General features: G+C 41.1%; 1 long non-coding RNA gene across 1 annotated transcript in view; it reads right to left on the reverse strand.

Moving 5' to 3' along the window:
• LOC143023566 (uncharacterized) overlaps nucleotides 1-22,499 on the reverse strand; it is an 82,071-nt gene extending 59,572 nt beyond the window's left edge. The window contains exons 1-2 of the long non-coding RNA XR_012966184.1: nucleotides 22,342-22,499; nucleotides 13,274-13,358 (exon numbers count right to left, since the gene is read on the reverse strand). This is a non-coding gene — a long non-coding RNA (uncharacterized LOC143023566). The remainder of the gene's footprint in view (nucleotides 1-13,273; nucleotides 13,359-22,341) is intronic.
• Nucleotides 22,500-22,741: the final 242 nt, after the last annotated feature.

A 22,741-nucleotide genomic window follows, 5' to 3' on the forward strand; every position in this document is an offset into this window, starting at 1 on the left:
CCAGCTGTTGCTTAACCTCCGCTTCCCAATGTTTCGGGACGGGGGCGGGAGTGTGGCAGGCATAAGGGACAGCGTCGGGTGATAGGTGGATATGATGAGGGGGACCTGCCATGATCGGCAGTGGGTACCTGTCTGTGTCGAAGGACGATGTCGAGAAGTGGCCAAGCAGCCATTCCTGTAGCCTCGGCACGTTTTCCTCGAGAGGAGGGAAAGGCATGGTTGCTGGTCTGGGTGGCGGACCCCGGCTGTCGCTCGCTATGGTCGGTAGTGGCGGATGCGGAAAGCCTTCGTGTACCAGGCCCAGATCCTTGCAGGCGGCGAGGGACAGATAGACCTGCAGCACAGACCGTACAAAATACACCTCCTGTTGGGTGGAGCGGCCAGGGATGCTAAAGTGGCAGGTTATGGTCCCCAAGGTTGGTAGGTTAATATTGGCGAGGTCGCGCAGGCCAGTGCATCCCTTAAGTTGCCTGGGCGAGAGGCCCAGAGCTTTCAACAGCTTGGGTCCCGCTACACATACCTGCGCGCCTGTATCTGTGATGGCTGTGGTGGAGTGCTGTGTGTCGCCATCCGGCCCAGAGACGATGACTTGAAGCCGTGGCTGGCTCATCACCCCGGCGGTCGCTACCACAGCACTGGCCACAGCGTCCTTCTTCGCAGGCTTCTTACCCCCTTTGCACACTTTCTGGAAGTGGCCCAGCTTTCCACAAGCAAGACACGTGGCGTTTGCTGCCGGGCAAGCTGCCCTACCGGGCTGGTGTCGGTCACCGCAGTGCCAACAAGGGCGGTGGCGGGCTTTCTTGGGACCAGCAGCAGCGATGACGTCGTCGTCACTCGCAGCGTCGTGCATGACGTCACCCGCGGCAGCCTCGGGATGGCGGTTTGGCGGGAAATCATGCGCGTCCCTCTGAGCTGCTTCAAATGCCACACAATATAGGTACCCCCGAATCCACGCGCGGCGCCACCGTCGACCATGTATTGCTTTCATGGCCATATGTTGCGGCCCACTAGGTTTTATTTGGTTCAATTTGAATGCTTCCCGCGCTTAGCGCATGCAAAAGATATTCAAATTATCTTGTTGTATTGCAAGTGTAAGGCTAATTCTTGAAATAGAAAAAAAATTCAGCGATTTAAACGGAAATTTGGTTGTCAAACTCGGCAACATAGTTTTCCGAATAAAAATATTAAGGTAAGGAGTCTCTAAACATAATTATAAGTTACATAAACAAGTTTATCAACCTATTTTCTCCCGGACATGAGAAGCTTAATATCGTGTATCACATCATAATTGAGCTTAAATCCCCGGAATGTAGCCATATCACCCATAAATCTGATGCGTCCAGTTCGCGTTCGATTTTGTTTACTATTACCATTGACGACCAAAATCACACAATGACGGTTTTTGCTCAAATGCATAATTTGTATATAAAAAATAGCATATGGTTGCATTATTTGACCTATTTTCTTTAAAATGTGTGATTTCCATGTAGAATGATAAAAAAGTTACGTTTTTATCCTCTACAAAATTATCAACCGGCAACCAACGTCATTGTTTGGGTTTCGTCGGCGTTGGTTGCCGGCTGATAATTTTTCAGAGGATAAAAACGTAACTTCTCTTTGATTATTTTACGTGGAAATCATCCATTTTAAAGAAAATAGGTCAAATAATGCAACCATGTGCTATTTTTTATATATAAATTATGCATTTGAGCAAAAACCGTCATTGTGTGGTTTTGGTCGGCGTCGGTCGACTTCGGTCGGCGTTTAGCGACAGCTTCATGATTGCCATGAAAAGGCAAATATGGTATGATGGAGATGTCTCACATTGTTTTTGACATGCTCATGTGATTTGTTGATCCATAAAACCCAAGTATTCCGAATTTTAATAAAATTGGACCAGTGGTTTAGAGTTAATGTGTATTTCTTTACCGAAATCTTTACAAATTACCACCCTTAATTCTAACACTTTGTTATGGTAAAGTCGAGCCAAAAATGCGGGCTAAGAAAATAATTCAAAAAATCGTATCTCCCTTATTTTTCAAGCTATTTCAAAAATTTAAAAAGCATTTTGTTTCTAATAAAGTTGTCTTTCATATGCAATAATATAAAGGTTAATTTTTTTTGAAAATTTTGTGGGGGTACCTACACAATAAGATCTGAGGCTGTCAACCTCTTTGAATTGAGCGTAGCACTGTAATACCTCGCGTCTTAGGGTTGGTTCACGCAACCCAGCAATGAGCTTCCGCACTAACGTATATTCACTTAAACTCGCGTCACAGCTTGGGCACTGAAAAGCACAATCTAACACCATCTGGGAACACTTCGTGAAGTAATCGCCCACCGACTCCCCCGAGGCCTGCTTGACACTAAAGAAGTCCGACCACTGTACTGCCTGGTTCGCCGCACGCAACACTAATTTGCTGACGTTCTCCAGGGCCTCGGCAGCGGGAAGGGTGTCCCAACGTGCCTTGGGGAACCTGGCGTCGAGCGCCTTTTGGAGCCTTGGGGCACATAAAAGCCGGATGTAGCGCGCGGCGTCGCCGTCGCCGACAGCGTTGAGCTCGATCCAATCTTCCAAGGACCGACGCCATGACCTGAAGTCTGCTGTAGTCATGTCCAGGTCGCACTTCTCCAACCCAGCTGAGCTAAGGGCCTTGCGGCTTGGTGTCCCCATCGCCGCCATGTTTCGCTGCAAAGCCGCTATGGCTCCCTGCTGGGACAGTAAGAGCGTCTGAGCCTGTGCTAGGCCTTCTCCTTCCCTCCGTCTACCTGATGTGGCAAGGAGCCTAGGGCGTCTCAGGGTGGTCATTGTAGATGCGTAGGAAAGATAATCACTGCGCCATGTTAGGTTTTTATTTAAGCTTGCTTACAATAGGGCTCTTGGCGGGTGACTGACTACCCGCGCTTGGGGTAGTCTCTACGAGCGTGACTCGCAGTTGCCAGCTCTCACAATAAAAACCCCTACAGCGGTGGAGTCTCTATGTCAAAAACACCCTGTCGTGCAAATTATTACTTCAATCCTCTAATTCATATGAAAACTTATTTGATTGCATATCCGTTGAGATTAACAGTCAAACAAAAAGAAACTCCATAAGTATTTACAGAAATACTTGTTCTAATATTAACGAGTTTACTAATATGCTCGAAGAAATCTTAATCCCCCCTAAAAAATAAGAACCTATATATTTATGTGGTAACTTTAACATTGATTTACTTAAGTATTAAAACACACGAACAAACCAGGCACTTTACCAATATGATTTTTTTATTAGGTTTGTTTCCTTTTATAAATAAACCAACCCGAATCCCGAATAACAAAAACCAGCGAGACACTAATAGATAACATTTTCACCAACATTATAAGTTCTGAGAATTATAGTGGTGTTTTATTAAGTGATAAGTGATCACCTGCCTGTATTCACAATTAACCCAATAGAAACCCATCGCAAATCAAAACCAGAAATTATAATAAAGCGTAAAATAGATGACAAAAGTATTGCAAAATCAAGTGCTTGAATGAAGAAAACTGTAATCTGGTTTACAAGTCAGAATATGCCAATCAATCATACACCGAGAGAGAAGTGGAGGAGGAGGAGGAGGAGGAGGAAAAATAAATAAATAAATAAATAAATAAAAAAAAGTTTACTAACAGCCTTAAGAATGCATGTCGAAAGAAAAACCAACTCTACAAGAAATTAATTAAAAGCAAGTCCACGACTGACGAAATAAAAATGTACAAAAACAGACAACAATCCTACACAATTGCGAGAAAAAACACCAAGATAATCTGAAAATAATTAAGGTAATATAAAAAAGATGGAAAGTGATAACTTAGCTAGGCCAAAAAGTAGAAATCACAATGAATACTAAGACCTTATTAAAAAAGGCAAAACAAAAAAAGATACAGCAAATTAATTGGATTTCCTCTCCCACATAGGACCTAAACTTGCGAAGCAAACAAAAACTAATCAAACTTGAGACTTATGAAACAACGAATCAGTACATACATACATACATATACCAAGGCTTTTTCCCCCTTACAAGGGTGGTAGCCAAAAAGGGAAAGGCATAAAAACACTCCCACCCATTTCATCCCCAAATACACTCCACACCCCTCCCACCCTTCCTCTCATCTGAGCACCTCCTGGATGACGGGTCATCCCTGCACCCCGCCCACCGCCCTGGGTCAGAAGCAGTGTCGCAAGACACAGTACATCCACAGCAAGGCCGTTTCATTTAATCGGCGACCCCCCCTCTCCGTCCCCCTTTGCATATAAGGAGAGGACGGGGAGAAATCCCTTCGGGCTGCGTCAAAATTTACTCACACATACTACCCCACCCCCCACACCCCCGCCCATTCCTCCTCATGCAGTCACAACATCATCCATATACAACCATTCTCCACTCACCTCTGTCTTCCGTCCTCTCCCTTCCTTCCTCAACAGACATTCCCCTCTTCCCCAAAGCCCCCTTCACCCCATCCATCCACCTCATCCTAGGACGTCCCCTCATGTTCACTCCCTCCGAATCAGTAACATTTTTAAAACCAGTCACCGACAACGAGCTTATGAATACCATTAAACCAATGCAAAGCAAGAAATCGCTTCATTATCTAGGAATCAATGAGCCTCGTACAGCAAATCATGCCAAACATAAAAAAACATTTTTTAGCAATATGCAACTAGTCATTTGAGCAAGGATTATTCTCAGATGCTATGAAATCAGCAAAAGTAGTTCCAGTATCTAAATCAGGCAACAAATCTAGCTATAACAACTACTGACCAATTCCACTATTACCAGTTTTCTAAACTGCAGGAGAAGTTATTGTTGGAGAACTTCTAGAACAATGCAGTGTCCTTTCTACCTACATCTACCGACTCTCACCCACAAGACTAGTATGTGCATATGCATTCCACCACATTAGTTAGGGACACAGTGGATAAAAAAAGATGCATTGGTGTACCTAGGTATCCAAGGGAAAAGGAGAAAGATCGCTAAGGAAATTCTGAAAGAATTACAAGCGGAAGGACATGGCTTGGATGGGAAAATCGAGAGACCTATAGGATGGACAGATACTCTAAAGAAAAACAATACGGGCCACTGAAAGTAAAGCTTCTCAAACAATTCCAGAGGAAGTACTATCCAGAACGAGTTTAGCAAATAGTTGAAGTCTTAAAGTTTTCTTCTTACAGCAAACTTTTACATCATACTTCCTTGATCTTTAAAGCTGTCTTTAAGAAGTTAATGCTGACCTTTTAAGGCCACTTTTAATTATTCAATGGGCATAATGCAAAGGGATGCATTCCCTCACGGAATTGACATTTAGAGAACCCCAATACTAATGATAGACCCTCTTTGGTAAGTCAAATAAACTTTTTCTTGGACAAAACAGTTAATATCATGAAACTGTCAAATTGTGTATCACAGTAGTAATCGCAATCTTTTGTTAACTTTGAGTAAAAATTTACTTCAGGATCAATTGGGGTGTTACTGTGATTAAATACTGTAAATTCTATGTTATTTTGACTATATCTTTGTACAAGTTAATAGTGGTGTATACATCTGGCACCAACTCATTCCAAAATGACATATGAACAATGACTGTCCAAATTAGAATTACCAACTCTGGAACAAAGGGAAAGAGGAGACTTACTACCTATAGAATTATGAAGGGAATGGAAATCTTAGATAAGAATAATTTATTGAATGGGTCAATGGAGAAACAAGAGAAATGGAAACTAAAAGATAATTACAGAAGAGATCTTAAGAAAGAAAGAAAAGAAAGAAAAAAAAATCTTCCCACACAGTGATAGGTACTTGGAACAAATTAGACAGTGTGCAAACACTACAAGATTAAGAAAAAACTATGCCAAGAGATACAAAGACGGGTCACCAGAAGCATAGCTCCCTTCCCGTATAATACAACTAGGTAAATCTGAGTCACCTCAATTTGTCCTCTTTGGCTCTGACAAAAAGACTACACGACCTTGTTTCAGAATTAACTTCCATCTACAATTTCAAGGATTATGTCAAGGTCAAAGTAGCAAATTTAAAGTCTTCAAAAAAAAAAGAAAAAAAAAAATCACTCTCACCAAGGATATGGTGCATCTGCACAACCATTTAGTGAGAAATTGTACTCTAGAACTTTGAGACGTTGTTTACACACTACCACACCCCCACCTCAAAGCTCTACCCTAATTTCACTGGACCTTTTCATATCATTGGACAGGAGTAATAATAAAATCAAAGCACTCAAGTTGCATGATCTTATGAGTGATGCAGATATCAAGAGTTCCTCATGGCCTTAACATAAAATGTTCCATCATCAGTTGTTGTTGTTGTTGTCGTTCCCTAGACTGTCTGTCCGAGCAGTCCCGTCTCCCCAAGGAAGGCCACAGCCGAAACTGGGTTTTCCCACAAATCCTTTATAGAGTGTATGTTGTGTTGTTTGCGTGCATGATTGTGTATAATGCAGTCTTCCATTATGTGTTGTATGGTATGGGGTGAAGTGTTACATCCTGGGCAGCTGTTCACAACACGGTCGTCCAGCCTCTTCTGGTAGCTTAGAAGTGCTGGGTGGTGACCGCATCGCAGTCTGGCCAAGTGGACTCTGTCCTTTCGTGGGAGAGAGGATTCAGAAGGGTGGATATCAGGGGGTCTGGCATGCAGCAGTGTGTTGTCTTTCAGTGTGTTAATGGAGCGGTGAGTGATATGATTATGAATATGTTTTCGGAGGCTGGTATTTGGTGGTTGTGGAGGAAGAGAAGAGAGTATCTGTGCATAATAAATGTCTTTGGGTGTAGTTTTAATGTTTCTTGGTGTGTGTGGGTGTTCTGCTATGTAGTGTAGCGGGTGTGATGTGTTTGTGGTGGCTGCAGCAAGTGTTTGTGTGCCTCTCATGTCGAGGTGGTCCTTGACTTTGAGGACTTTTGTTTCATGGTGTAAATGGTCTGTAGGTGTTGTATTTGTGCAGCCTGTAATTGTTTTTAGGGCTTTGTTTTGTATGATTTGAAGGGTGTTGTGGTGTGTCTCACTGAGATTAGGAGCCCATGCAGGACCATCATCAGTTGGTACTACCCCTACTATAGAAAGACTTTACCAACACAACTTCCCTCTACTCCTCTCCCATATCACAACCTTTGCAGGCGAACCACCCTTTCACAAGATTGCATCTTGCCAAGGTGAGTGAATACATCTACTTCTCCATGTTCTTATGATTAAGTAAATTTTACAGTATTTTCCTATGATGAAACTGCTCAAATCCATGTTATTTATCTTGTTGCAAGAAAGATATATACTTTTGTGCTTGCATACACTCATGCATTAGCTACTTTACATCAGATCCTGGTAGTAGTTGCAAGCCTTCAACAGAACCTACTGTTATGTGACCTGCCAAATTGCCTTGACCTGCGAGTCCAACTGCCAAGACACTTGCATCTCAAACTGGCAGATTCAACCATACAATATTGCCATATACTGTATTTTCCGGCTTAAAATGCGCACCCATGCACTTCGTTATCTCAGTATACAGATAGCGAGCACCGACGTATAACGCTCATGCCCGATCGCATTTGTCTATAACGCAGTTTTACCTCAGTATTTATATCATGTGAACGAGGTTACATGGAGAAGTATTTTTCATTGGCTAGAGCCACCGCTGGGAAATCTGTTGATTTGTCACTAACTTAAGTGTCAGTTTAGGCATCAATCAGGACACAACTAAGAAAAAGTCGGAACTACATGTACCGGTATATGACTCATGTTGTGTGTTGGTCCCTTATTACTTTGTAGCTTAAATAGTTTGTAGGAAATATGATCTAAAAAAAGTTTATAGAAAGTAAAATATACAGAAAAATTTCGGGATTTTTACAGAAAATTTTCATTTTATATCTTGAGGAAATAATTCGTCTTTACCATTTTTTATTTAATACTGAAACAAACTACAGACTGTTTCGTTTTAGCTTTGAACCTGCAATGACAGTGGTGAAATAGGACAGTCTTTCATCGAGGTGACGTTTAGTTAATACAACTCCCGAAAGAGGGTGTTGTAGTCAGGTGTTTGACACGAGTTTATGAACGGCCGCAACGGAATTTGTACCATACCTAAAGTGAAGCAACAAAGCCAACATAAAAATTCAAACTAGGATGCTGTGAACATGGGCAAATATCATGAATATTGATCATGTTTCATGGTGTTTAGGCCTATTTAAACATGAAAAATAAGATTCGACAGATACCTACCTATACCAAATATTTATATACGGTAGCCCATGCTGGCGTATTCTTTCATGTCACCATGGGTGGTGTTCTTTTTCTCATGTAACGTCACGGAGAAGTGTGCCGTCCCGACTTTGTGACTGTATCCATTACCACTTACTAACCATCACCCACCACGCACGTGATCCACATGCTTGCAACAGAGCGAGACTTCCTCTTGCTTATCTTGCGTTTCCCACGACATGCACACCTAACGCAGCACATTTGAAGACAAACAAGATATAGATGCCTAGTGTCACCAGACTAACCTATCATAAATCCTTTTATTATAACTGCCCTAGTGTATTAAGCATAAACTAGTATATATATATAATATACCAAACAATATCCACCAATTCTAGGACTGACCCTCTTACATAGAACAGACCCCATACAATGAATAACAAGACTAACACCCTTGCTTGAAACCACTAACACTCCTATAAAATGTTTAACACCCATGTCACGTAGCCAGAGCTGGGGTAGGTGAAGAACCTACTGCCAGAGGCTGGGTAGGTCACGAACCTACCGGCCGGAGGTCAGAGCTATCGTGCCCTAGGTCAAGGCCTGGCACTTATTGTATTTAGCCCAAAGGGGCAATTGCATTTGTAGTTTAACCTGAATCTCTTGTTTAAATAAACAAAGAAAACTCCCGCTTTGGAGTCTATCTCGCCACATTAAGACTTCCCCACGTAACCATATAACCTACCAAAATGGTATACACTGGTGCCCAGCGGTGCTCCTACACTGGTATACACTGGTGCCCAGTGGTGTTCCTACACTGGTATACACTGGTGGCTCGCGGTGGCCATGACCACGTATATAACGTATACACAGGTATACAGGTATACACTGGTGGCGAGCGGTGCTCCCACGTCCTGAATAGAAGCGCCGTCATCAGCCATACTACACAAGGTTACACAACCAATCCAACTGGCGAGCGGTACTCTATTCCAACCTCCGAAGATACAAGCCTACCTTATACCAAGAAACACTGGTTTCACACATGCCTACCACAGAAGGCCGAATACATTCTTCAGTCATTCAAGCCACGCCTACCATTCAGAACATTCAGAAGGAGCAACGAAGAAGAAACCGTCTATCTTCGACTTCTCATATCTTCCTTCAAGCCACTTGATTCTATTCAGATCAGCCGCGCCTGCAGCTCAGACGACCGAGATCGTCTACGAAGCAGACATCGTCTACTTCTCATCAACCGCATCAGAAAGCTAGCTCATCACTTCGTCAAGCAAGCAACACGTCTACCCACAACACCTCCACAAACCACTCCCTTCGAGACGACAGTCAGAATTCTAAGATCGCAGCCTTGCATCAATCTTAGAATCGGTGGTGAAATCGAACCCATTCGATTTTGAACCACCTGGTGGCAGTACGCTACCATAGTCTCTGTAGACAGATATCTACAGCGACATAGAAGAACCGGTCAACTCTACACCGCACCTCATCAAGACTCCAAACCAAGAGATAGAACTTCAATCAAAACCACAGGTTTCCATTCACCCGAGAACAACGCGAAATCCGCAAGCTCAGCACCTCGGTAAGCATATCTAACCCCCACCCTCTATCCCTTCAAGCAGTGAACCCAAGCTAATCACCTGTAGAGATCCAGCGCACCAACTCCTAGATCAACACGACATCACGACTTCAGTCAAGACGAAAACCCAGGCCGACGAGACACATCCGAGAGACAATCTCGTCCGCCACCCAAAACTACCGTCACCAATCTCCGTGAGTATAAACCATAGACTCCCACTAATTCCCCCCTTTTTTTATATAATTCAGAAGCCGGACGAGAAACCACCTCCACCCCCCCCCCCTCCATGTCCACCCAGACCAGAAGCTTCGCTATGACCGGCCAGACCAGAGGCTTGCAGCGGTTAGGCCCAGACCCGCCTAGACCAGCCTCCACCCCCACCCCTTCCACCCAGACCACAGCTTCACAGCAGTTAGGCCCGGACCCGCCTAACATACCTGCTCTTCGCATCGGGTCAGCATTCTCGCTTACCCACCCTCCACCCACCGCCACCCTTGGGTCACCGAGAATTGCTGACACTGCGATGTTCAGCGTCAGCTGGACGTCAACAACTTAACCCACGACAGTGTCACATTCACCAACAGAGCAGACCAGTGCTTCCAGAATTCAGCGCAGACCTGCGATAAGTACCCCAAATTTATTATTTTATTTTATTCTTGTACATCATACACCCATAGATGTATATGCATAACACACGTATCACAGAAATGTAATAATCATTTTAATTACAATTTTTTAAAATGTAAATTAGCTCACGTAGAACTATCTATTAGTTACAATTATAGAAATTCAAAGACCACGATAGACAAAACCTAATAATCAAAACATCCACTATGTAATTTTAACTTACAAATAATTTTTCAATTTTAACGTAGAATTAGAATATCAAAATGTCACCGCGAAGAAATCTTCCAGGCAGTCACCCGAAACATAGTAAATTACGATAAACCATTGCACAAGACAAATCCCAAGATGACAATAACTAACTCTTAAAATATGAATTTACATTAATTATTCCCCCTTCGGACGCAGGACGTCATGCGATTCGATAGGATAGGTCCTCACGATCATTTACTTTTAAAAACCCTTTTCAATATCTATACAAGTACTTCTCTACTTCTTTCCGACCGTGAAGCCCCGGAATAATACACTCAAAACCCAACCCACTCAAACAGGATGAATAAGCATTCCATACCATACAAAATAAAATAAAATAAAATAAAATAAATTAACTGCCTTAAATAAATATAAATATATAAGCCCATAAGAATAACAGCCCATGTAAATTTTAACCAATAACCATTCTCATAAATAACAAACTTGTATAAGTTTATATGTCTATAAAATGTTATATATAATAATATGAATTTTAGCTCTACACAAACTAACAATAATAATCAAAAACAAACACTAACAATTAGGATGTCATGTCTTCAGTAAGCTATGACTGTAGTGAAATAGTACATTCCAAATAATATCTCATAGAAAAGAGATTATAAAAAATTCTCATTGAACAGAGAAACAAGTGTATGGTGAACAGTGAAAATTGTTCTCATTGAAAAGAGAATATACTAGTGTAAATTTTTTTGTACATAGTTTACTGAACACACAAAAAGATATGATAATATACGTAAAAATCCCCCTTTTTACTCATTCAAACATATTTTGTTGATCAATATCACCCACTAGCAAACTTACAAATTATCATATCTATATTGTATTCAATTATGTATGCCATCCCCACTGTCACGACCTTAACCCAAGGTACGAGGACGTACCTCAAAAAGGTCAGGGAGGCAATGTATCCATTACCACTTACTAACCATCACCCACCACGCACGTGATCCACATGCTTTCAACAGAGCGAGACTTCCTCTTGCTTACCTTGCGTTTCCCACGACATGCACACCTAACGCAGCACATTTGAAGACAAACAAGATATAGATGCCTAGTGTCACCAGACTAACCTATCATAAATCCTTTTATTATAACTGCCCTAGTGTATTAACCCCTTCCATACGGTGCCGCACACGTAGGCGTCATGGACTTAGATCTCGGTGGCAGCAACCAATGCCAGCCGTACGACGTGTCGTAATAATACTCGCATCATAAAATATAGTCACCGCTTACATCGATCGTTCTCTCTTCACCCGTGAATTTTGATAACCATAGAAAATGCGATTACAAAAGAATTAGAAAGAATGTCATTATGGAGGGGCGACTACAATAAATATAATCAAGACGCCGATATGGCAGCCTCGCGAATACACTCGCTCCCCATGACGCCTACGTGTGTGCGGCACCGTATGGAAGGGGTTAAGCATAAACTAGTATATATATATATAATATACCAAACAATATCCACCAATTCTAGGACTGACCCTCTTACATAGAACAGACCCCATACAATGAATAACAAGACTAACACCCTTGCTTGAAACCACTAACACTCCTATAAAATGTTTAACACCCATGTCACGTAGCCAGAGCTGGGGTAGGTGAAGAACCTACTGCCAGAGGCTGGGTAGGTCACGAACCTACCGGCCGGAGGTCAGAGCTATCGTGCCCTAGGTCAAAGCCTGGCACTTATTGTATTTAGCCCAAAGGGGCAATTGCATTTGTAGTTTAACCTGAATCTCTTGTTTAAATAAACAAAGAAAACTCCCGCTTTGGAGTCTATCTCGCCACATTAAGACTTCCCCACGTAACCATATAACCTACCAAAACGGTATACACTGGTGCCCAGCGGTGCTCCTACACTGGTATACACTGGTGCCCAGCGGTGTTCCTACACTGGTATACACTGGTGGCTCGCGGTGGCCACGACCACGTATATAACGTATACACAGGTATACAGGTATACAGTGACGGCCAACATCTTCACGTTGTTGTGAAAAAAATTACACACACAGCCGCAGAATTTTTATCGTAGGCCGTAGATAATGCACACCAACGGATAACGAGCACACCCATTTTTATGCCCTTCCAACGGAAAAAAGTTGCGCACTATACGCCGGAAAATACGGTAACAGTTAATGCAATTCACTACTTTGTGTAGAGATGTATAGAGCTAAAATTAGTATTGACCATGCTGTTCCATAATGTAATAATTTGAAACTTAATATGTATACAACTGTTAAGTAATTATACTGTTGGCAACTGCCACACACCATCACTAGCTTTGGTGGAAAGCACCAGTGACTGAGGCAACAGAATAAAGAGAAGAACCCACAGTTTTTCTCCACCTCCAACTAATGTAGATCCAAACACTTGTCTACATTAACTAAATTCCAATTGTAACCAGTTAATACTGATGTACCTTTAGGGTTTGCATTTTTTGGAGAAATTTCCAGAAAAAATAATACCTTTCATTTATAAATGCATAATAAATGCACCACAAAAGTGAAAACTTTACATAGCATAAACCAATTCAAGGTGGTCATAACTGTAAATGCACTTTACCTATGAACTACAGCCTCCTCTCAATCTTCTGTAAATGTACACTGGTAACCTCCACTCGTTCAGAAGATCGAGGCACTCTCCTTACCTGCAATAAATGCAATTGTGGTTACTTACATTTACTTATAAAGAGCATCATGCAACTGTTAAATCTAATCCATGCAATGCAAGCTAGGAATCTTTTCATACAATTCTTGCAATCAATGACCAGTCATTCCTAGTCCTATGTAATTTCTATGATAAAGATTCCCGGGCAAACCCTAAGTCAGGGATCACTTTGGCAAATGTGCAAAGCCTGGCACACTACTTTTCCAGGATGTGAAACCCATAGCTCACCACAATAATATACATACATACATACATATACCAAGGCTTTTTCCCCCTTCCAAGGGAGGTAGCCACAAAAGGAAAGGCATAAAAACACTCCCACCCATTTCATCCCTAAATACACTCCACACCCCTCCCACCCTTCCTCTCATCTGAGCACCTCCTGGATGACGGGTCATCCCTGAACCCTGCCCACCGCCCTGGGTCAGAAGCAGTGTCGCAAGACACAGTACATCCACAGCAAGGCCGCTTCATTTAATCGGCGACCCCCCCCTCTCCGTCCCCCTTTGCATATAAGGAGAGGACGGGGAGAAATCCCTTCGGGCTGCGTCAAAATTTACTCACACATACTACCCCACCCACCCACCCACCCCCCGCCCATAATATAACTACAGTAATAAATTAGTACAAGGGAATCATACGAGAGGTACAAAGTAAAAAGTAAAACAAGATAAAGGAGGCTGATGTGAAATGGGATAAGAGTATGATAAAATCTTTTAAGTAATAAAAAATGTTTTGGAATGAAACTGAAGAAAGGCAAATTAAGTAGAGAAAATGTAAAAGGTGTAGATGTAGAGATGATAATGGAAGAGAAGGCACCAAGAGGAAGGTGGGCAGAGTATTTTAGGGGGCTGCTAAATGTGAAGGAGGATAGATAGGGAAAGGTAGTTGTAGTGGGAAGCGCCAAGAAAATGACCATGATGAGCAAGGGAAATGGAGAAATAAGGAAAGATGAAGTGAAGGCAGTTAAGATGAGAGCAGGTAAGGCACCTGGGTTGGACTGATGCCATGCAGAATGTCTGAAAAAAGGAAGTACAGTGATGGACTGGCTGATGAGGTTAATGTTTAGCAGAGGGTAGTGTGCTGGAGGACTGGAGGAGTGTCTGTATAGTTCCACTTTACAAGGTGAAAAGTGTGAGTAATAGTTTCAGAGGGATCAGCTTTTTAAGTAGTTGAGAAGGCTTATGGGAGGGTCTTGATCGAGAGGATTAGTAGAGTAACAGAGTAACTGGTTAGGAAGTGTTTAGGACAGGTAGGGGGTTGCGTAGATCAGATTTTTGTGATAAGATATGTGAGAAAGCTATAGGAAAAGGTAAGGATGTATTATGGGCTTTTATGGATTTGGAAAAGGCTTATGATAGGGTAGACAGGAAGGCACTGTGGGATGTATTGCAGATATATGGGATACGAGGAAAGCTAGAGCAGGAAAAAGCAGGAAACAGCAGTCCAGAGTTTTTACAATAGTAGAGCTTGTGTTAGGATTAGAAATTGAGTGGTTTGAGGTAAAGGTGGGACTTCATCAGGGATGTGTTATGTTGCCCTGGCTGTTCAATTTGTACATGGATGGGGTAGTGCGAGAGCAAGGGTCGTGGATCAGGGATTGGAGATGGTTAAAGAAAATTGAGAAAAGTGGGAGATAAACCAGTTGTTTGCCAACGACTGCTTGTACCAAGATCAGGAGGTATTGAGGAAGTATTAAAGTGTCCCTACTGCAGAAAGGATAAGGGAAAAAAATCACTGTTTATTCCAATGCAAAATTCGTATAATACGGTCAAATATCCAGGGCTCCTTTGACCTTTTTTTATCATAATTGTCAGCCTTGTTGGCAGGATGTCCAGACTAAATTGCCCCCCCCCCCACATGCGAGGGCCCTGGGTGTATATATGCAATATCCAACTTCTGGACTATAGGTAACCACATGCTGTGCCGAGCAGTGGACAGGGGCCCTAGGAGGTTATATTATATCTGATTGATGTCGCTGTCCAATAGCGAATTTCTCGAATATATATACATATATATATTATATATATATATATGTATATATATATATGTATATTATATATATACATATACATATATTTATATATATACATATATATATATATATAATTGCAGGCGAGCAAATACTCCTAAATTTTCTCCGTCACTGCTAAGCGATTACTTTATTCATACTGTTGGAATTGAATCACGATATTAATCAGAAGTCTTTTCATTAACATGTGAATATTGAAAGACCTACCAGTCTCCTTAACAGGTGGGAGAAAACAGTTTCCGCCTTTTTATACAGTTGCCCTGGAACGAGGTTTGCTTGCTCGATGAATACCATGTTTGGCTTTGTTTTGTGGTAAACATTGTCACTGAGACGAGCGAAATTTGAACTTCGATTTTTCGTAAGTGCACGTTTTTAGCAATCCTCATTTCGAATTTAGGCTCGTTTGCAAAAATGCACAACTTAAAAAACAAGCCCTAGCAGGTGAAGTTGAGGAGACCATACTACTATACAAGACTATAAATTTAGTATAAAAAATTTGGCCAATTTTGGAAGTGTCGAGGCCGCGAGGCGCATGCGCGCCCGTAGCGTCCACCAAGTTATCCGGTGTCCACGATTTAATAAAGCAGTGAGTAACCTTGATCAGTTATCCGACTTTTAGATTGTAACTGGTTTTTCATGATTATCTTCTTGATCTGCTAATTCTTCAAGTCTTACCATAACCATGATCACTTCTACCAACACAAAACTAAAAACAAATACCTGTTCTTCCTGCGAAAACTTTGTCCCAAAGAGTCACCTCAAATGTTCAACCTGTCATCATTTACTTCACTTTGTGTGTGCAAATGTTCCAGCACTGTCAGAAATAACCATAATAAATTCAAAAACTGGTTCTGCTCAGATTGTTCAAAAATGTTTCCCTTTCATGCATCGTCCAACACAGAAATTGAAATATTGTATTCCTCAATGCAAAAAAACACAGATGTATACACCGCTATTAATAAGTACAAAGACAAAATAACAAAGAATTTACAATATTTAATCAAAGTAACACCCCAATTGATCCTGAAACTAAATTTTTACTCAAAGCTAACAAAAGACTGCAATTACTACTGTGATACACAATTTGACAGTTTCATGAGATTAATGGTTTCACTTTGATTCACTTTAATGCCAGGAGCCTAAATGCCAATTACCAGAAAATTGATTGTTCTCAAGTTACTCAATAAAAATTTTGACAGTGATGTACTGTGTCTTGTGTCAAGTTACTCAATAAAAATTTTGACAGTGATGTACTGTGTCTTCCGACACTGCTTCTGACCCAGGGCTGTGGGCAGGGTGCAGGGATGACCCGTCATCCAGGAGGTGCTCAGATGAGAGGGAGGGTGGGAGGGGTGTGGAGTGTATTTAGGGATGAAATGGGTGGGAGTGTTTTTATGCCTTTCCCTTTTTGGCTACCTCCCTTGGAAGGGGGAAAAAGCCTTGGTATATGTATGTATGATAAGCGAGACATGGATTGACCCCAGGTGTCTAGTTAATTTCTTACCAGATTATACTTCATACAGCGTTAATCGTCAGCTCCACAAAGGCGGTGGAGTCTCTATGTCAAAAACACCCTGTCGTGCAAATTATTACTTCAATCCTCTAATTCATATGAAAACTTATTTGATTGCATATCCGTTGAGATTAACAGTCAAACAAAAAGAAACTCCATAAGTATTTACAGAAATACTTGTTCTAATATTAACGAGTTTACTAATATGCTCGAAGAAATCTTAATCCCCCCTAAAAAATAAGAACCTATATATTCATGTGGTAACTTTAACATTGATTTACTTAAGTATTAAAACACACGAACAAACCAGGCACTTTACCAATATGATTTTTTTTATTAGGTTTGTTTCCTTTTATAAATAAACCAACCCGAATCCCGAATAACAAAAACCAGCGAGACACTAATAGATAACATTTTCACCAACATTATAAGTTCTGAGAATTATAGTGGTGTTTTATTAAGTGATAAGTGATCACCTGCCTGTATTCACAATTAACCCAATAGAAACCCATCGCAAATCAAAAACAGAAATTATAATACATACATACATACATATACCAAGGCTTTTTCCCCCTTTCAAGGGAGGTAGCCAAAAAGGGAAAGGCATAAAAACACTCCCACCCATTTCATCCCTAAATACACTCCACACCCCTCCCACCCTCCCTCTCATCTGAGCACCTCCTGGATGACAAAAGTATTGCAAAATCAAGTGCTTGAATGAAGAAAACTGTAATCTGATTTACAAGTCAGAAAATGCCAATCAATCATACACCGAGAGAGAAGTGGAGGAAAAAAAAATAATAATAAAAAAAATAAATAAATAAAAAAATTACTAACAGCCTTAAGAATGCATGTCGAAAGAAAAACCAACTCTACAAGAAATTAATTAAAAGCAAGTCCACGACTGACGAAATCAAAATGTACAAAAACAAACAATCCTACACAATTGCAAGAAAAACCACCTAGATACTCTGAAAATAATTAAGGTAATATAAAAAAGATGGGAAGTGATAACTTAGCTAAGCCAAAAAGTAGAAATCACAATGAATACAAAGACCTTATTAAAAAAGGCAAAACAAAAAAAGATAAAGCGGATTAATTGGATTTCCTCTCCCACATAGGACCTAAACTTGCAAAGCAAACAAAAACTAACCAAACTTGAGACTTATGAAACAACGAATCAGTAACATTTTTAAAACCAGTCACCGACAACAAGCTTATGAATACCATTAAACCAATGCAAAGCAAGAAATCGCTTCATTATCTAGGAATCAATGAGCCTCATACAGCAAATCATGCCAAACATAAAAAACCATTTTTTAGCAATAGGCAACTAGTCATTTGAGCAAGGATTATTCTCAGATGCTATGAACTCAGCAAAAGTAGTTCCAGTATCTAAATCAGGCAACAAATCTAGCTATAACAACTACTGACCAATTCGACTATTACCAGTTTTCTAAACTGCGGGAGAAGTTATTGTTGGAGAACTTCTAGAACAATGCAGTGTCCTTTCTACCTACATCTACCGACTCTCACCCACAAGATTAGTATGTGCATATGCATTGCACCACATTAGTTAGGGACACAGTTGATAAAAAAAGATGCACTGGTGTACCTAGGTATCCAAGGGAAAAGGAGAAACATCACCAAGGAAATTCTGAAAGAATTACAAGCGGAAGGACATGGCTTGGATAGGAAAATCGAGAGACCTATAGGATAGACAGGTACTCTTAAGAAAAACAATACAGGCCACTGAAAGTAAAGCTTCTCAAACAATTCCAGAGGAAGTACTATCCAGAACGAGTTTAGCAAATAGTTGAAGTCTTAAAGTTTTCTTCTTACAGCAAACTTTTACATCATACTTCCTTGATCTTTAAAGCTGTCTTTTAGAAGTTAATGCTGACCTTTTAAAGCCACTTTTAATTATTCAATGGGCATAATGCAAAGGGATGCATTCCCTCACGGAATTGACATTTAGAGAACCCCAATACTAATGATAGACCCTCTTTGGTACATACATACATATACCAAGGCTTTTTTCCCCTTACAAGGGGGGTAACCAAAAAGAAAAAGGCATAAAATCATTCCCACCCATTCCATCCCTGAATAAACTCCACATCCCTCCACCCTCCCTCTTATCTTAGCACCTCCTGAATGACGGGTCATCCCTGCACCTTGTCCACTGCCCTGGGTCAGAACCAGTGTCGCAAGACACAGCACATCCACAGCAAGGCCGCTTCATTAGATCGGCGACCCCCCCTCTCCGTCCCCCCATTGCATAAAATGAGAGGACGGGGAGAAATCCCTTCTGGCTGCGTCAAATTTTGCTCACATATACTACCTCACCCCCCATCCACCCGCCCATTCCACCTCATGCAATCACAACATCATCCATATACAACCATTCTCCATTTACCCCTGTCTTCTGTCCTCTCCCGTCCTTCCTCAACAGACATTTCCCTCTTCCCCAAAGCCCCCTTCACCCCATCCATCCACCTCATCCTAGGACGTCCCCTCAAGTTCACTCCCTCCACATCTGCCTTCCACACCTCTTTTACTAGTCTTTCTTCACTCATTCTTTCCATGTGTCCAAACCATCCTAGTATTCTTTCATCAACCCTATCTCCCAGCTCCTTTTCCACCCCTGTTCTCCTCCTCACCTCCTCATTTCTCACTCTATCTAGCCTAGTAACCCCCATCATACTTCTCAGACACCTCATCTCAAACACATTCAAACTCCTTCTCTCTTCTTCTCTTATGTTCCATGTTTCTGCCCCATACAGTGCTGTTGGCACAATCACTCCTTCATACAGTCTCCTCTTAGCATCCATTCCCAAATGTCTATTCCTCATTACACTCTTTAATCCACCAAGGCATTTACTCGCTTCTCTCAATCTACATTCTACCTCCACTTTCACTCCACCTTTTCCTGCCACATTTGCACCCAAGTATCTAAAACTATCCACTTCCTCCAGTCGCTCTCCCTTAATGCTCACTTCCAATACTGCCACTTTCACCCCTTGTACATCTCATCACCTTACTCTTACCCACATTCATCTTTAGCTTTCTTCTATCACATACTCTCCCAAACTCTGCCACCAACCAACTTCCTCAATACCTCCTCCAATCCTGCCACAAGCGCAGTGTCGTCCGCAAACAACAGCTGGCTCACCTCCCACTTTTCTCCATTTTCTTTAACCATCTCCAATCCCTTGCCCACTACCCTCTTTGGTAAGTCAAATAAACTTTTTCTAGGACAAAACAGTTAATATCATGAAACTGTCAAATTGTGTATCACAGTAGTAATCGCAATCTTTTGTTAACTTTGAGTAAAAATTTACTTCAGGATCAATTGGGGTGTTACTATGAATAAATACTGTAAATTCTTTGTTATTTTGACTATATCTTTGTACTAGTTAATAGTGGTGTATACATCTGGCACAACTCTTTCGAAAATGACATATGAACAATGACTGTCCAAATTAGAATTACCAACTCTGGAACAAAGGGAAAGAGGAGACTTACTACCTATAGAATTATGAAGGGAATGGAAATCTTAGATAAGAATAATCTATTGAATGGGTCAATGGAGAAACAAGAGAAATAGAAACTAAAAGATAATTACAGAAGAGATCTTAAGAAGAAGAAGAAGAGAGAAAAAAAAAAAAATCTTCCCACATAGTGATAGGTACTTGGAACAAATTAGACAGTGTGCAAACACTACAAGATTAAGAAAAAACTATGCCAAGAGATACAAAGACGGGTCACCACAAGCATAGCTCCCTTCCCGTATAATACAACTAGGTAAATCTGAGTCACCTCAATTTGTCCTCTTTGGCTCTGACAAAAAGACTACACGACCTTGTTTCAGAATTAACTTCCATCTACAATTTCAAGGATTATGTCAAGGTCAAAGTAGCAAATTTAAAGTCTTAAAAAAAATCCAAAATATTCACTCTCACCAAGGATATGGTGCATCTGCACAACCATTTAGTGAGAAATTGTACTTTAGAACTTTGAGACGTTGTTTACACACTACCAAACCCCCACCTCAAAGCTCTACCCTAATTTCACTAGACCTTTTCATATCATTGGACAGGAGTAATAATAAAATCAAAGCACTCAAGTTGTATGATCTTATGAGTGATGCAGATATCAAGAGTTCCTCATGGCCTTAACATAAAACGTTCCATCATCAGTTGGTTCCCCTACTATAGAAAGACTTTACCAACACAACTTCCCTCTACTCCTCTCCCCTATCACAACCTTTGCAGGTGAACCACCCTTTCACAAGATTGCATCTTGCCCAGGTGAATGAATACATCTACTTCTCCATGTTCTTATGATTAAGTAAATTTTACAGTATTTTTCTATGATGAAACTGCTCAAATCCATGTTTATTTATCTTGTTGCAAGAGAGATATATACTTTTGTGCATGCATACACTCATGCATTAGCTACTTTACATCAAATCATGGTAGTAGTGGCAAGCCTTCAACAGAACCTACTGTTATGTGACCTGCCAAATTGCCTTGACCTGCGAGTCCAACCGAAAAGACACTTGCTTCTCAAACTGGCAGATTCAACTATACAATATTGCCATATAACAGTTAATGCAATTCACTACTGAAAGACAACACACTGCTGCATGCCAGACCCCCTGATATCCACCCTTCTGAATCCTCTCTCCCACGAAAGGACAGAGTCCACTTGGCCAGACTACGGTGCGGTCACCACCCAGCACTTCTAAGCTACCAGAAGAGGCTGGATGACCGCATTGTGAACAGCTGCCCAGGATGTAACACTTCACCCCATACCATACAACACATAATGGAAGACTGCATTATACACAATCATGCACGCAAACAACACAACATACACTCTATAAAGGATTTGTGGGAAAACCCAGTTTCGTCTATGGCATTCCTTGGGGAGACGGGACTGCTCGGACAGACAGTCTAGGGAACGACAACAACAACAACAACTACTTTGTGTAGAGATGTATAGAGCTAAAATAAGTATTGACCATGCTGTTCCATAATGTACATACATACGTATACCAAGGCTTTTTCCCCCTTACTATGGAGGTAGCCAAAAAGGAAAGGCATAAAATCATTCCCACCCATTCCATCCCTGAAAACACTGCCACACACCATCACTGGCTTTGGTGGAAAGCACCAGTGACTGAGGCAATAGAATAAAGGGAAGAACCCACAGTTTTTCTCCACCTCCAGCTAATGTAGATCCAAACATTTGTCTACATTAACTGATGTACCTTTAGGGTTCGCATTTTTGCGAGAAATTTCCAGAAATAATAATACCTTTCATTTATAAATGCATAATAAATGCACCACAAAAGTCAAAACTTTACATAGCATAGACCAATTCAAGGTGGTCATAACTGTAAATGCACTTTACCTATGAACTACAGCCTCCTCTCAATCTTCTGTAAATGCACACTGGTAACCTCCACTCGTTCAGAAGATCGAGGCACTCTCCTTACCTGCAATAAATGCAATTGTGGTTACTTACATTTACTTACAAAGAGCATCATGCAACTGTTAAATCTAATCCATGCAATGCAAGCTAGGAATCTTCATACAATTCTTGCAATCAATGACCAGTCATTCTTAGTCCTATGTAATTTCTATGATAAAGATTCCCGGGCAAACCCTAAGTCAGGGATCACTTTGGCAAATGTGCAAAGCCTGGCACACTACTTTTCCAGGATGTGAAACCCATAGCTCACCATAAAAGTATGACTACAGTAATAAATTAGGACAAGGGAATCGTACGAGAGGTACAAAGTAAAAAGTAA

This window comes from Oratosquilla oratoria, unplaced genomic scaffold (genome assembly GCF_046742065.1).
Source record: "Oratosquilla oratoria isolate Oo_2021 unplaced genomic scaffold, ASM4674206v1 SCAFFOLD51, whole genome shotgun sequence".
Taxonomy (NCBI): Eukaryota; Metazoa; Arthropoda; class Malacostraca; order Stomatopoda; family Squillidae; genus Oratosquilla; species Oratosquilla oratoria.